At 43.2% G+C, this 13,602-nt stretch overlaps 1 long non-coding RNA gene across 2 annotated transcripts; it reads right to left on the reverse strand.

Moving 5' to 3' along the window:
* Nucleotides 1-2,693: 2,693 nt before the first annotated feature.
* Nucleotides 2,694-12,130, reverse strand: LOC137159150 (uncharacterized). Of its 2 annotated transcripts, none has more exons than XR_010921552.1 (3): nucleotides 11,985-12,130; nucleotides 3,738-3,840; nucleotides 2,694-3,234 (listed from the first exon to the last, which is right to left on the reverse strand). It is a non-coding gene; the product is annotated as an uncharacterized lncRNA (long non-coding RNA). The 2 variants fall into 2 exon arrangements; XR_010921553.1 differs by lacking the exon at nucleotides 11,985-12,130 and adding an exon at nucleotides 7,134-7,195.
* Nucleotides 12,131-13,602: the final 1,472 nt, after the last annotated feature.

Here is a 13,602-nt window from a genome sequence, read left to right on the forward strand (position 1 = left end):
GGAGCCTCCCTTTTAAGGACCCCCCTCATCTCCAGGCTTGACAAGCCACAGAGGTGCACCAGGTTGAGGCAGATTGTGCCCAGAGGAGCTCTTTAATCCCTTCTTGACTTGTGTCTGTCTGTCTGTCTGTCTTCACCACCATAGCCAGAAAGTGGTTCATTGATCATAAGTGTTCCCCTTGTGGATTCTGGCTTTACTAAAACCTGGAGACAGGCAACCATCAAGCCCCTTTGCAAGTGGATCTGTGCAGGACATTTTAGAGTACACTCTGTAGATGGAAGCATTTAGGAAATTGTTCAGGAAAAGAAATTCACTGTATGTTGTGCAACCAGGATCATGGGGCTTGTGCATTAGAAGCACTCCCTCCAGCTGCATTGTGTACTTCCCAGCTCCAAGTACTAGAAGCCACCAGAATGCTGCAAAGAAGGGTCCCTGCCCCACATTCAGCTCTCATATCCTTATGCCACTGGAGATCTTAGGAAGGCCCTCCACACATCATTCAGGAAGAAGAAGATAAGCATTTTACCTGGCTCCTGCATGGGTGCAGTATGGGAAAGGAGAACTATATGTACCTGCTTTTGTTGCAACTGACAGTCGAGCTCTGTGGGAATCAGAATTTCCATTGCATGAAAAAAAAAAAAAACCCTGAGATGTCAAAATTTGTTTTCATTCCAAACTGGAACAAAAAGCAAACCAAGAAAAAAAAATTCTGCTAAATGAAATTTAAAAAAAAAATGTTTGGGGTCATTCGGAATGTTCCATTTCAATAAAACTGAAATGCTTTGTTCTGATTTTGACTTAAAAAATAAAATAAAGTTATTTTGAATTGAAAAATTAATTGAAACATCCCAATAATGTATTTAGAAAATCATCAAAAACTTTGTTCTGATTTTTTTTTTTTATTTAGTTGAAATTGAAACAGTCTCACGGAAAGTTTAGGTTTTGACTAAATGGCATTTTCTGATGGAAAAATGTTCCATTGGAAAATTTGACCATCTCTAACTGACAATCTGCAAGTAATAATGTGAACAGCTTCACTTATAGCTGAAACTCAGAGACAGATCTTTAGTCCAAAATTCACATAGATCTTACCCTGAGATTATAAATTCTTTTTCTTTAATTTTATTTCATATTTTCAGTGCTGTGCTGGCAAGAAGAGAGAACCTGTACATCAGAATGCCACTATTATGTTGGCCTTGGCATGAAGAACTGCTGTCTTTAATCATGGGAATAGTATTATGCAGAAAAGGCTTTAGGAAGCTTTAAAAATATTTGTCAAAATTGTCTGGCAGAATCACTTTGCGTGAAGCTCCAGTGGCATGTTTTGCTTTCCAGTCCCTTGGTAACAGGATTTTCTTTCCACCAAAGCATTTTCCTTCTCTCCTTTATCTTTCGGAAGTCACAGCTGGTCCTGCGTAATGTAATAAATGTGATCTTTTTTCATTTGAGTAGAGGCTGGATCTACTTCCACTTATTAAGTCAAGACAGGATATGGAGTTAGCGTCTCAGAAATACTCTCTGCCTTGGATTTTTTTCACTTTTAATTACATGCGCAAAGTTCCCTTCAAATATGATATCCTTTGTAAAAGTATTAGAATTTCAGATTAGTATAAATAGTGAATTCCTTGATGCAGTCAACTTTTTACAGAAATACCTTTAAAGCAGTCAGCTGAGTAGGTTGCTATGTAGCATATGGCGGTGATAGCTTCTTAATGCCTCATTGTACAGAATTTCACAATGTCTGCTTAACTGTGGATAATAAATCCGTACATGACACTAATATTTATAGACAAAGCAATAAAAATTCTTGAAGACTGACTGATGTTAAGAAATAGGGGAGAATAAATTGACTGCAAATGAGTACGGTCTATGCCTGGCATGAACTTCAGTGTAAACTTCATGTAGATATAAAGGATTTAACAATACTGTATGAAAACCAAAAATCAGTGTTTGTCATCAGTTGTTTTATTTGTTTATGAAAACTATCACCGCTTCAGCAGCATCAAGGAATCTAAAGCAAAAAGCACTGCACAATCATAGCAGTAACTGTTTGCAGAATCAGACTGTAAAATAGGAGAACCCATAATTAAATTGTAAACATTTATAAAAGAACAGAGGTTTACAAGATGAGTATTTTTAGAGTTAGTGTAGTAACTCATTTCCTAACAGTATCCTGAGGTTAAGTTTTATATGTAAGCCTTGAGTATTGCAGATTTGCACTGTGCGTGTGTGTGTGAAAAAATATATATTCATGGGATATACATGCAGTGTGTGTGTGTGTGTGTGTGTGTGTGTGTGTGTGTGTATTCTCTTGAGAGTGGACATACAACATGCGTGTGTGTGTGAAAAAATATATATTCATATGATGTACATGCAGTGCGTGTGTGTATATTCTCTTGGGAATGGACATACCCTATGTATGTGTTTACTGCTTCAACTCCTCCCCCTTTCCATTATCATCCTTGACATTTCCACTCCTAAAAGAATAACTATTCTCTAAACTCACAGTAAGAGTGATCTTTTCCCATCATATGAATCCAACCAACAGGTCCTTCACAGATGTTTGCTTTATTATTCTTGTACTTACAAGAAAGGGGGGGAAAAAAATCCTCTTCTGAATTTGAATTTCTTCTTTTTGTTCGTGATTATCAGTTTAAGATATGTGCAACTCAGTGTACAGAAAGCAAGTAGGGTTTACTGAGGAGTGTATGAAATGAAGTATTTATTAAACAATTTGAAGCACAGTAATGGTTTTAATTACTGTACATGGTGCACAGTGATTTAAAATTATTGGAGCGGTCCATATTTTAACAAGGTCTTGATTTTGTATGGGATCAGGTTCTAGGCATGTGTAAAGCAATTTAGAATTGCTGAGGCATTTCAAATTCAAATATCGTAGGTGTTACACAATGGGATATTGATCATATTTGGAGTTTATGTTTAAAAAACCCTTGATCTTCAGAATGAAAGTATATTTGAACTGGATGCCTATGATAATTAATGGAGACCATATGGAGATATGCTCCCTTAGGAAAACGATTCCTATTCCACCTAAGTTGAAAAATCAGTGGCTGAAAAATCAGTGCAACTTGATCGCTGTTTGCTGTCCTTTGTGAAATAACCCAGTGTTCTCCGTCCAATTCCTAGAGGTTATGTAACTCTCACGTGGTAATATGGTATTCTTTCTTACAGCTATACCAGTTGTTCTGTTCCCCACTGCAAGCCACCAATATCCTACATAAAAGAAGGAAAAATGATCTTTTGGTTAGGGCACTGGAATGGAACTTGTGAGATCATAGTTCCTATCTGATCTAGGACAAGCTACTTAGGCCCAGATCCTCAAAAGTATTTTGGTGCATGATTTCAATTGGAGTTAGGTGCCTAAATAGCTTGTGAGGATCTGGACCTTAATCTTTGTTTCAGGTTCCCCATCTGGAAAATGGGGATAATATTGCTACTTTTATCTGTTTTAGATTGTAAACTCTTTGAGCCAAATACTTTCTCTTACTCTGTGTACGTACAGCAGCCAACACAATGGGCCTCTGAGCTTGGCTGTGTCCTCTAGGAGCTACAGAAATGGAAATGAGGAATAATAATAAATGGGTGGAATGACACAGATATGTCCTAGGAATCTAGAACAATAGAGATACAATAACGTCAGGGGATATGTAACCCGATTACTTCCCCAATCCCAACCATCTTGGGCACCGGAGGGTGTAGATCAAGACCGTAGAGACCTTTTGAGGAGTCCTGGCAAGCACCTTTCAGTTGTAGATGACACTCACGGTGCTCATGAGGTTATGGAATCTCTCTGCATGGTGATTCCACTAGTTTGTCTGCCTGTGAAGAAACAACAGAGTATTTATGCTGCTTTGGCGCAATACAAATGGTGAGCAGGTTTCAGACACTTTCACCATAAGGAGAACTGCAGAGCCGTTTAGCTGAATCAAGCTAGCAGCCCGAGTAGGGGGGTATCTTTGGGTCTGACTCAGGGATATAATAGGTGGAATGGCTCTTTGCTAAGTGAGGCTAGAGAGAAGGCAAGAAACCGGTCTCAGAAAATCACCATTGTAGGTACAGCCCTGCATGAGGGCTCTATTTTTGCAATAAAGGTCAACTCTAGGACAGAGGTGAGCATTTAAATAATACCTTAATGCAGGGGTGGCCAACCAGTCAGAGAGGAAGAGCCGCAAAGAGCCACATTTACCTTTTCAGTTTCCCCTCGTCTCTTACCCTAGGTGGAAAATTTGTGCTGATCAGTCAATTTCCCTGCAGCTTGTCAATTTCACTTGTCAGTTTCCCCTGCTCTCTTACCATCTGGAAAAGCTTGTCAATTTCAAAGAGCCCCAAAGAGCCACAAGCCGCATTTGTATGACCAAAGAGCCTCGGGTTGGCCACCCCTGCCCTAATGTGTATGTTGTGAGTGTGGGTGGAAAAGGTTCTGGGACCTGTTTATAAATGACAATGCAACTTGGAGTGGGCAAAAGACGGTTGTGCCTAAAGCCTACATCAGCATTACGGTACAGTTCATAGCACGGCCGTGTTACAAAGAGAAAAAAAAAAGTATAATGAAAAAATGACAAATCCATGTAGAGTAGCAAAACATGCTTTACAAAAACCAAACTAAAATCCTTTGAAACTAAACAAAGATCTCTCTGGAGGCCTTCATTACCAGCTCAGCAGGGCATCTTTTCATGCTGTCCTAATAGGGCATTGCTTGTTATTAGACACATTGTTACATATACTATCTGAATGACTGGGAGAGGATGCAGATTTTACTAGAACACCGATGAAAGACTTCCATAGGTTTCTGTGTTTTGTTTTGTTTTGTTGTTTATTTTGTAGCCTGTCTTTACAATTTACCCTTCTTCACTCCCTAACAAAAAGATTAGAGGCTAGATTGTGCCTTCTAGCACAGCTCTGAGGAAGGAGTAAATTGTAACGCCTCAGGAGTCGAGCCAGAAAGCACTGTGGTTCAAGACACCCTCTGAGGCTTTGTCTACCTTAAGAGCTAAGTGGGAGATTCCCCTTCTCGTGCACATGTACTCACTAGCTCTCATTGAGCTAGCGGGAGTATGAAGAGCAGTTGAGCTGCGGGAACATGGGTAGCAGTAGCAATCGAGCATGGCTGAGCAGTGTCATGGACAAAATCCTCCTGGAATCGGTGGGTACTTGGCACGACTCGGTTATGACTCCGTGGCTACTACCCATTGTCCCATGGCTACACATCTCTTCATATCCATGCTAGCTCAATGAGCGCTAGTGTGTATGTGTATATGAGCAGGGAAATCGCACCCCTAGTGCATAGCATACACATAGTTTGAAGCACAATTTCTTTCCTGCTTACCTTTTTCTCTGGGGAAAGAGTAGTCATTTGCTGATGACTAGGTTCTAGCCACTCCCTGCCCACCTGCTTCCAGGCAGGGATTAGCAGGCATGCCATGCCTATTAACTCCTGTGCACCTGAGTCCAAGACTCTGGTAGCCCTGGGCAGGGCGGAAAAGGGTTTTATTTCTCTTCTATACACCTAGCCCATATCATAATCTAGGCCTAAATACACGAGAGAGAGCAGCAGCAAAATCAAAAGGTTGCAGAGTGTGCGATGCAGTGCAGAATGGTTTTGTTCTCTTGAATTTTGTGCTGCAACTTACTCCGGGCATCATGTTGCATGGAGACAGGAAAGAAATACTACATCTGACCAACATATTTTGATGCTGCTATGTCATTTTTATCTAGGGCCCATTTCTGGGCAATAATTCCAGGGCACCCAGCTACCCAAATTCCAGCATATTCGTCCTAAAAATGTCAAAAAGATTAACAGAATGAGAAGTTATCATGATTCAGGCTTGCAAAGAAGTTTGAGATAAGTCATGAGGTTAACGTCACTCCCTGGCAAGCATAAGGGCCTGTACACAATTTCAGTCCTGGGTATGAAATAACTACGTCTGCTTTATCCTCCTCCACCTATTCCCAGACACTCCATTGTCATTGCCTCCTTTCCCAGACACTAAATTGCAGAAAAGGACATATTTGTGCAAAGATCCTGAGACTGCACAGGGGTGAATTTCTCCCTAGGTGAATAAAATGGCATTTTATCAGCTTTATCTATTGTTATGCTATAATTAATGTGCCTCTGCAGTATGGGAACGCCCATAAACAAAAAGAGGGAAGCAGAATTCCCCATTTGACAGGAGATAAAATCTTGGATTGCATCAGCTTTTGATTGGATTTACTTCTGCTGCTTTAGAGGACAATGCACTTGTGGATCTCACCCTGGCACTCCCTAAAAAAATATTTAAAGCTCTGTTGCAGCCCATTTAAATGTGGATAGACCCAAGCATTCTACATAGGAATTTCAATTCTAGTATCCCCTTTGTACTGATGGGGAAACTGAGGCACAGAGTGGCATGGTGACTTGCTTCAATCAAGTAGTAGATTAGTGGCACAGCCATAAATAGAGCCAATGTCTCCCAGCTCTTAGGCCACTGCCTGAGCAATAGCCAACGCTACCCCCAGACCTGTTGATTGTTCTCTTCAAAATCTGGGGAAAGAGATGATGCGTTCTGGGATTGATCAAGTAGAGATATCTGACTCTCTCGCATGGAAGGCTTGATCGGATATGTAAGTGGACCTGCCCCACACAGATTATAAGGATCTGATTCCCCCAGAGTTGGCATTAGTAATGAGCAGTCTCATGTCTGACTGATTTTGTTTGACCTCAAGTCCTGTTTGTGTTAGGTAGCACACATACCAACCAGACCGCAGTTCTGTACTTGCTGCATAACAGTTCTAAGCACTTCTGCACACAGCACAGCCCACCAAAACACTCTATCATAAAAGGATCCTATTATCATTATTAAGCAAACTTAGTGGATGGAAAAAAGCAAAAGTAGAGCATGTCAGTTTTAGGTCTATTTCACACTGTTTTTAAAAGAAACCCCTCCAAATATCTCTTTCAAAGGCAAGCAAAAGCAAGATGTAAGTTTCTGAGAGCTCTTGCTTTGCTATACAACCAGTGAAGTTTCATCTCCTGTTGCAGATCTCTCAGTAGTTATAATTCCAGCTTCTCAGTAAAGTGTCATTTTAATTCTTTCCTTCAACTATTAATAATATAAAAATAACTCAACGCTAACCTTGTAATCTGGATGTGTTTGCACTTTGTCTCATTTAAGCTTTTCCTTCCTTGAAAATTAACTGTGGAGTTTGATGCAGGGGAAGGCTTCTGAGGCACCAATATAGCCACTCAACCAATGCCAACAAGAAAAATGTGTGCAACAGATATGACAGCTGGGTTCATGAGAGGCAGTGTGGCCCCTCTGATAAGAGCAATCAACTGGGATGCAGTCAAACTAGGTTCTTCTCTTGGCTGTCACCTGCTATGCCTTGAGCAAGCCACTTTAATCGTTCCGTGCGTCAGTTTCTTTTCCCACCATTTATAAGTAAGCCCCTTCATTTTCAGTTTTTACAGACTATTTTTTTTCTCACTTGTCTTTTGGACCACTCAAGCATATGAAAATACAATGTTAAGAAAATACAATGTATTATATTAGGTAGATTTGTTTATGTTAATAATAAATTACTCTAAGTGTAAATGAGAGGCTGTCTGTTAAAATAAGGCCATATAGTGGAAGATACACAGACATACAAGTACACATATTGTTATAGTTCATGAAATAAAGCACAGCATTAAACTGCTTTCACTTTCAATACTCTTTCTTTTCTCTAGTTGTTGCTTTTTCTCTGTCCTTCTGACCCCCATTCACTGCAATATTTACCCAGAAAACTATTAAGTTAATTTTTTGCACTGATTTTTCACCCATTTTTCACATTTTGCAACAAACACTGTTAAATTCCCAGGAAATGTTAAACAAAATAAAAACTGCAAATGAAGGACCTTAATCATAAGATTTTAAAACCAGAAGAGACCACTGTGCTCATCTGGTCTTATCCGTTTAGACTGTAAGCTCTTTGATCTTTTTCTGTGCGTTTGTACAGCACCTAGATCAATCGGTGCTGATCTCAGTTGGAGCTTCTAGGTGAGAACCGACTAAAAAATTCATCATCAAGCTCCGCATTCTGTCAGGTGCAAGCAACCAATGACAGGTGGGGTTTTGAGACTATGCTTAGTGTTGCCTCAGCTTTGTCCCACTGAGGTAAAAGGGAAAACCTCCACTGACTTTCAAAGGGAACAGACTTAGGCCAACTCTCGACGCTTTGGAAAATCCCACCTACATTGTTTTGTCTCCCCAAAGGAACATGCCTGGTGGGGTAGTGGATGGAAATTATGCCCATCACATGTCTGGAAACAATATGGCCACCAAAGGAATACTAGTAATAGTGGACACGTTTCTGTCACATGAAGTCAGTGGGTATACTGGCAAGGTAAGGCACTGCATAAATGAGGGTGGAATGGAGGACACAGAGGCCCTGGCATGGGGGTAAAATGGGGAATCCTGATAAGGGGAAGTGAGACATCGAGGACACATGGGACCTCTCGCTTGAGAAAGGAGGTAGAGGTTTGCAGAGGTACCTTCCAATAGAGGGAGATGGGAGGGTGGTACACAAGGAGCTTGTGTGGGGAAGGGGAAATGGAGTTCCTCGTGTACCACCTATCAAGCTTCTTCTGTTGGCCTAGCTCACAGCACACACCAGGAGTCCTACCAGTGACCTTGCCACAGGAAATGCCAAAGTGCTTTACTCACTTTTAAGGCTAGGCTTGGCCTTTGTGTGCAGCTCTGTGTAGGGGGGCACTGCACAGATGCCTGTCCCACGCCAAGAAAGGGAGCTCTATATTAGCTAGCCAATCTAGCTCCCACAGGGTACTCCTATGCTGTTGTCAATGCAGGATCAGGGCCTTTATTACAAAACACCAAACCACATGAATCCCCCGCCCCTGATTTTGGTTTCAACTCAGGATCAATCAAGACAGGAAGAATTTTTTAATACATCTAGCTTGAATTCTGCATCTTGTTGAAATCAAGAGAAACTCAGTGATTTGGAAATCATTTTGTTCTGTTTTTGGGGGTTGTCTGAAAGCAAGGCTCATAGGAAGGAAACTCCTGCCATAAAGACTCATTCCTAGTCTCTGGCAAACAGCAATCCTTGCCTATCCTGGCTAATAGCCATTGATGGACCTATCCTCCTGTTATAGTCTTGGCCTTCACAACATTCTCTGGCAAGGAATTCCACAGATTGACTGTGCATTGTGTAAAGAAATACTTTCTCTTGTTCCTTTTAAACCTGCTGCCAATTACTTTCATTTGGTGAACCCTAGTTTTTGTGTTATGAGAAGGAGTAAATAGCACTTCTTTAGTTACTTTCTCCACACCACTCATGATTTTATAGACCACTATCATATCCCTCCTTAGTCATCTCTTTTCCAAGCTGCAAAGTCCCAGTCTTATGAATCTCTCTTCATATGGAAGTTTTTTCATACCCCTAATCATTTTAGTTGCCATTTTCTATACCTTTTCCAATTCTAATATCTTTTTTTGTGATGGGGCAACCAGATCTGCATGCAGTATTCAAGATGTGGGAGTATCATGCATTTATGAAGAGGCAATACAATATTTTCTGTCTTATTATCTATCCCTTTCTAATGATTCCCAACATTCGGTTAGCTTTTTTGACTGCCGCTGCACATTGAGTGGATGTTTTCAGAGAACTATCCACAGTGATCCCAAGACATCTTTCTTGAGTGGTAAGAGCTAATTTAGACCCCATCATTTTATATGTATAGTTGGGATTATGTTTTCCAGTGTGCATTACTTTGCATCAATCGAAACTGAATTTCATATGCCATTTTATTGCCCAGTCACCCAGTTTTGTGAGATCCCTTTGTAACTCTTCACAGTCTGCTTTGAACTTAACTATCTTGAGGAGTTTTGTATCAACTGCAAATTTTGCCACCTCACTATTTACCTTTTTTCCCCAATCATTTCTGAATATGTTGAACAGCACTGGTCCCAGTACAGACCCGTGGGGGACACCACTATTTACCTCTCTTCATTCTGAAAACTGACCATTTATTCCTACCCTTTGTTTCCTATCTTTTAACCAGTTACTGATCCAGGAGAAACCTTCCCTCTTATCCAATGACCACTTAGAAAATCACGGGCATTCACCAGACCCATGTTTGGGCCTATACATTGAATGGGGAGAGATGGGTGCCTCAGAATGGGATTCACAAAAGCCAGTATGCTAGGTCGCACCTCACCTAAGCTAGGAAATCGGAGATGCCAACCTAGAGGGTGTGCTAAGCCGGGCCCCTCTCTCCAAGACAGGCACCTAACCTGGATATAGGGAGGTGCCTCCCACTGCTTGGGATTCTCAGCTGCAAACCATCTCTTGATCTTAGGAGACCTAAAGAAGAGTGCTATGTAAGCTCGAAAGCTTGTCTCTCTCACGAACAGAAGTTGGTCTAATAAAAGATATTATCTTACCTGCCTTCTTTCTCTAATACGAAAAAACATAGATGCCTAGGGAGCTTTTACTGCAAAAATTTACTTGTCTACCAGGTTCAGGGAGTTTGGTGAATCCCAGTGGGGCCTGATTCTGGGATTTAGATGCCTAAATCCTTATGTGAATCTAGCCCAAAGTGATTTGCTCAAAGTCACAGACAAGTTTATGGTGCAACCTAGAATTGAACCCCATTATCCTGAGTTCCTTTGTCTCCTCACCTGTGTGTCTCAGCTTATCCCCCACTATATTTTCCTTCCCAGCAGCAAGCAATATAACTCCACAGTCCACCTTGTTTCCACCGCTGCTAGTATATAATGAAGACTGCATTAAATTGCAATCCACTGGACGGATGGTTGGGTAGGGGAGGGGAGACATATAGAGGATTTGTTAGAACTTTATTATTAGACAAGGTGACTCATAGGAACAGGAAATAAACAGGACGATGTATTGGAGTCTCTCTAGATAAGGAACCTGGGATGGGGTGCATCAACCCTGCATTGGCCAACGGGGGCTGACCTCTCATGGTGGGCCCAGGAGACCAAGAATGTTGTACATGCTTCAGGTGGAAGGGACAGATAAAAGGAGGCAGCACAGTTCAGTTGGGGCTGGCTGCAGAGGAGGAAGGATGTGTGCTGCAAATGCCTGCAGAGGAACTACTGACCCTCCAGACTATGCTGTGGCAGGCCAGTTGTCTACGGCCACTGCCAGCCAAGGACCTGCCTGCTTTATGGTAGACAGTGACCCAGGGAATGTGTTAGGAGCACATGCTTGAAACCCTAACATGGAGTTTACTGCCTTCATAGGGCCCTGGGGCAGAACCTGGTAGAGTAGGGGGAGCCCAGGCTCTCTTACCCCTGCCTTGCACTGGCCACTAGATGTGATTGCTGGGAATTCTTGATATAGACTGCTTGTTTTCTCTGCCCTGCCCAGATCATGATAGCTTGTGTCAGCAAGGATTCTTGCTGATGGGGTGTATCAAGCCCACATTGGGCAAATGGGGGTTACCCTCTCTGGACACGCTGAGTTGCTGTGACATAACCACCAGAAGGGAGGGTTTTAATCAGGCTGAAATGCAGACCCTGGTTCCCCTTCATTTTCACTGGCTCTACAGCAGTGCATTCCCACCACCTTATCTGGAGTCAGTCCTCACATTCCAGTGTGAGAGAGGCATTAAACACACAGGAACTGGATTGCTTCCTCTTTCTTCAGCACAAACCCAGCCACCACTTGCTTCCCTTGCCTACAGCTAGATAAATTAAGCCCCACCTGTGCTGCCCTATTCACATAACCCCACCCCTGGGAGAGGCTTATCTTATAAACAGACAGCTTGCCCACTTGCCTTCTTTCTACAAACAGATCCAGCCTCTCGGGTCAAGGAGCAGTAGGAATCTGTTTAACTATATAAACCAGCTAAAGAACCCAGCCCAAAGAGGAGACTAGTGAGAATAAATGGGTAAGCCTGTGTCTGTTGTGCTATCAGAGGGGGAATAGGAAGAAAAATCAGTTGGAGCACAAACCCTTACCTTTTAAAATCTGGGATGGATTGTTTAAGGTCTCTCTGCAACAAGCTCTTGAGAGTAGGGGCTGGGGGACCTCTTGCTATAATGCCTCAGACTGTAGCTTTGCCCTCCACTGTTCTGACCCATGGGTCTTTGTTTCTTCTCTTGACTCCCTGTCTCGAGCTGAAATCACCAGGGAAAGTCCTAGGCAGCCATGCTGCCTCAGAGGACTCCTACCCACGGTCCCCACATGGGGAAGAAAAAAGGGTACACTTTACCAGGGCCCGGAGGCCCTGGGGGGCCTGGCCCAGGCTGCAACCCCCATTACCATGAGGAAAAAATGTTTCCTGGCTCATGAGATTGTATGCCTGGGATGAGGGGTTGTGATATGTGTGGGGAGGGGGCCTGTGTTACAAGTTGGTACTGGGCCTGAAAAAATTATTCTGGGGCCCTGCTCCTACCACAGGTGTTACTTGAGCAGCCCCTCAAGGCTCTGCCCTAAATGTGGGTGAGGAGGCAGGCATAGCGGTGTGAGGATGATGCCTGTGTGTGAGGTATCAGGAGAGAGGCAGGGGTGAAGCCTTGAAGTGGAGACAGTAGCGGAGTGGCAGGTGAGGCCCAGAACTGGGACCAGAACTCATCCTGTGGCGCACCAGCGTTCACTTGAGGTCGATGGCTAAACTGACAGGGAGCAAATGCAGCATGGAGTGGGGCAGGAGTTCATGTCATAGAGGGGACCAGGAGAAAGCCCCCCCAAAAAGATGTCTTGGTATGCATGTCCCAGCTTGTTTCCTCTGTGCCTGTGACCTTGGAAGAGCAGAAGGCAGGTGTGTACGGACAGAGGTGGGAAAGCTAATGGAAGGGCTGTTTGCTTTGTGGTGTGTGGGTGGGGCTCTAGGGAGGCTGAACTTACGGTCCTGCTGGGGTAGCGTGAGGCCTGGAGCAGGGTCTGGGTGAGCACCTCTAGGACATGGGAGGGAGTGGCTGGCAGCACAGTTGCTTATCCGGTAACTCAACCACAGTCCTTTGATGCTGGCTTAAGAGGGACCAGATATCAGGGGGACAGGTAGCTTCCTGTTACCTCTGCATCTCTGGGTCAGGTACCTGGGGTGTGGTGGGAGACCTGTGGGGCTAGGAATGGGTCATGATTCTGACTAGGGAGCCAGGGTTTAAATCCTCTCTATTCTTACTGAATTGCCTTTTCCAATTCAAGGGGAGCCGGATCCTTACCTGAGGAAAACCAGAATGGAGACAAATGAGCTGAATAAGACCTTAAAGTAGCTGGGGATCCAGCAAGAGAGTAAATTTGCGGTCTACTGAGCCTGCCCAACTGTTCCTTTAATGGAGATTGGGGAAGGGAGCAGTGCAAAGGGGGGTACAGCTGATTGCCACATGGTTTTCAGGCTGTGGTGGGAGACAGAGGGGAAGAGCAGACAGTTATGAGTTCTGGGTGCAGCAAACACCCTGTTGAGAAGAGCATATCAAGCAGCTTGGATGGTTTTGAGCAAGAGCCCAGGTGAATTCTGGCATGGGGGTGGCTGTACTCTTACCTCTGGAGTCCCAATCTGCTGTCTAAAGCTGATGACATCCTTCGTGTCAGTGCGGTGATTGGTGAATGGAACTTTTCTGCTGTCCTGATGCA

The sequence above is a fragment of the Emydura macquarii genome, unplaced genomic scaffold (genome assembly GCF_026122565.2).
Source record: "Emydura macquarii macquarii isolate MOO-44397 ecotype Brisbane River unplaced genomic scaffold, CSIRO-AGI_Emac_v2 contig_1790, whole genome shotgun sequence".
Taxonomy (NCBI): domain Eukaryota; kingdom Metazoa; phylum Chordata; order Testudines; family Chelidae; genus Emydura; species Emydura macquarii.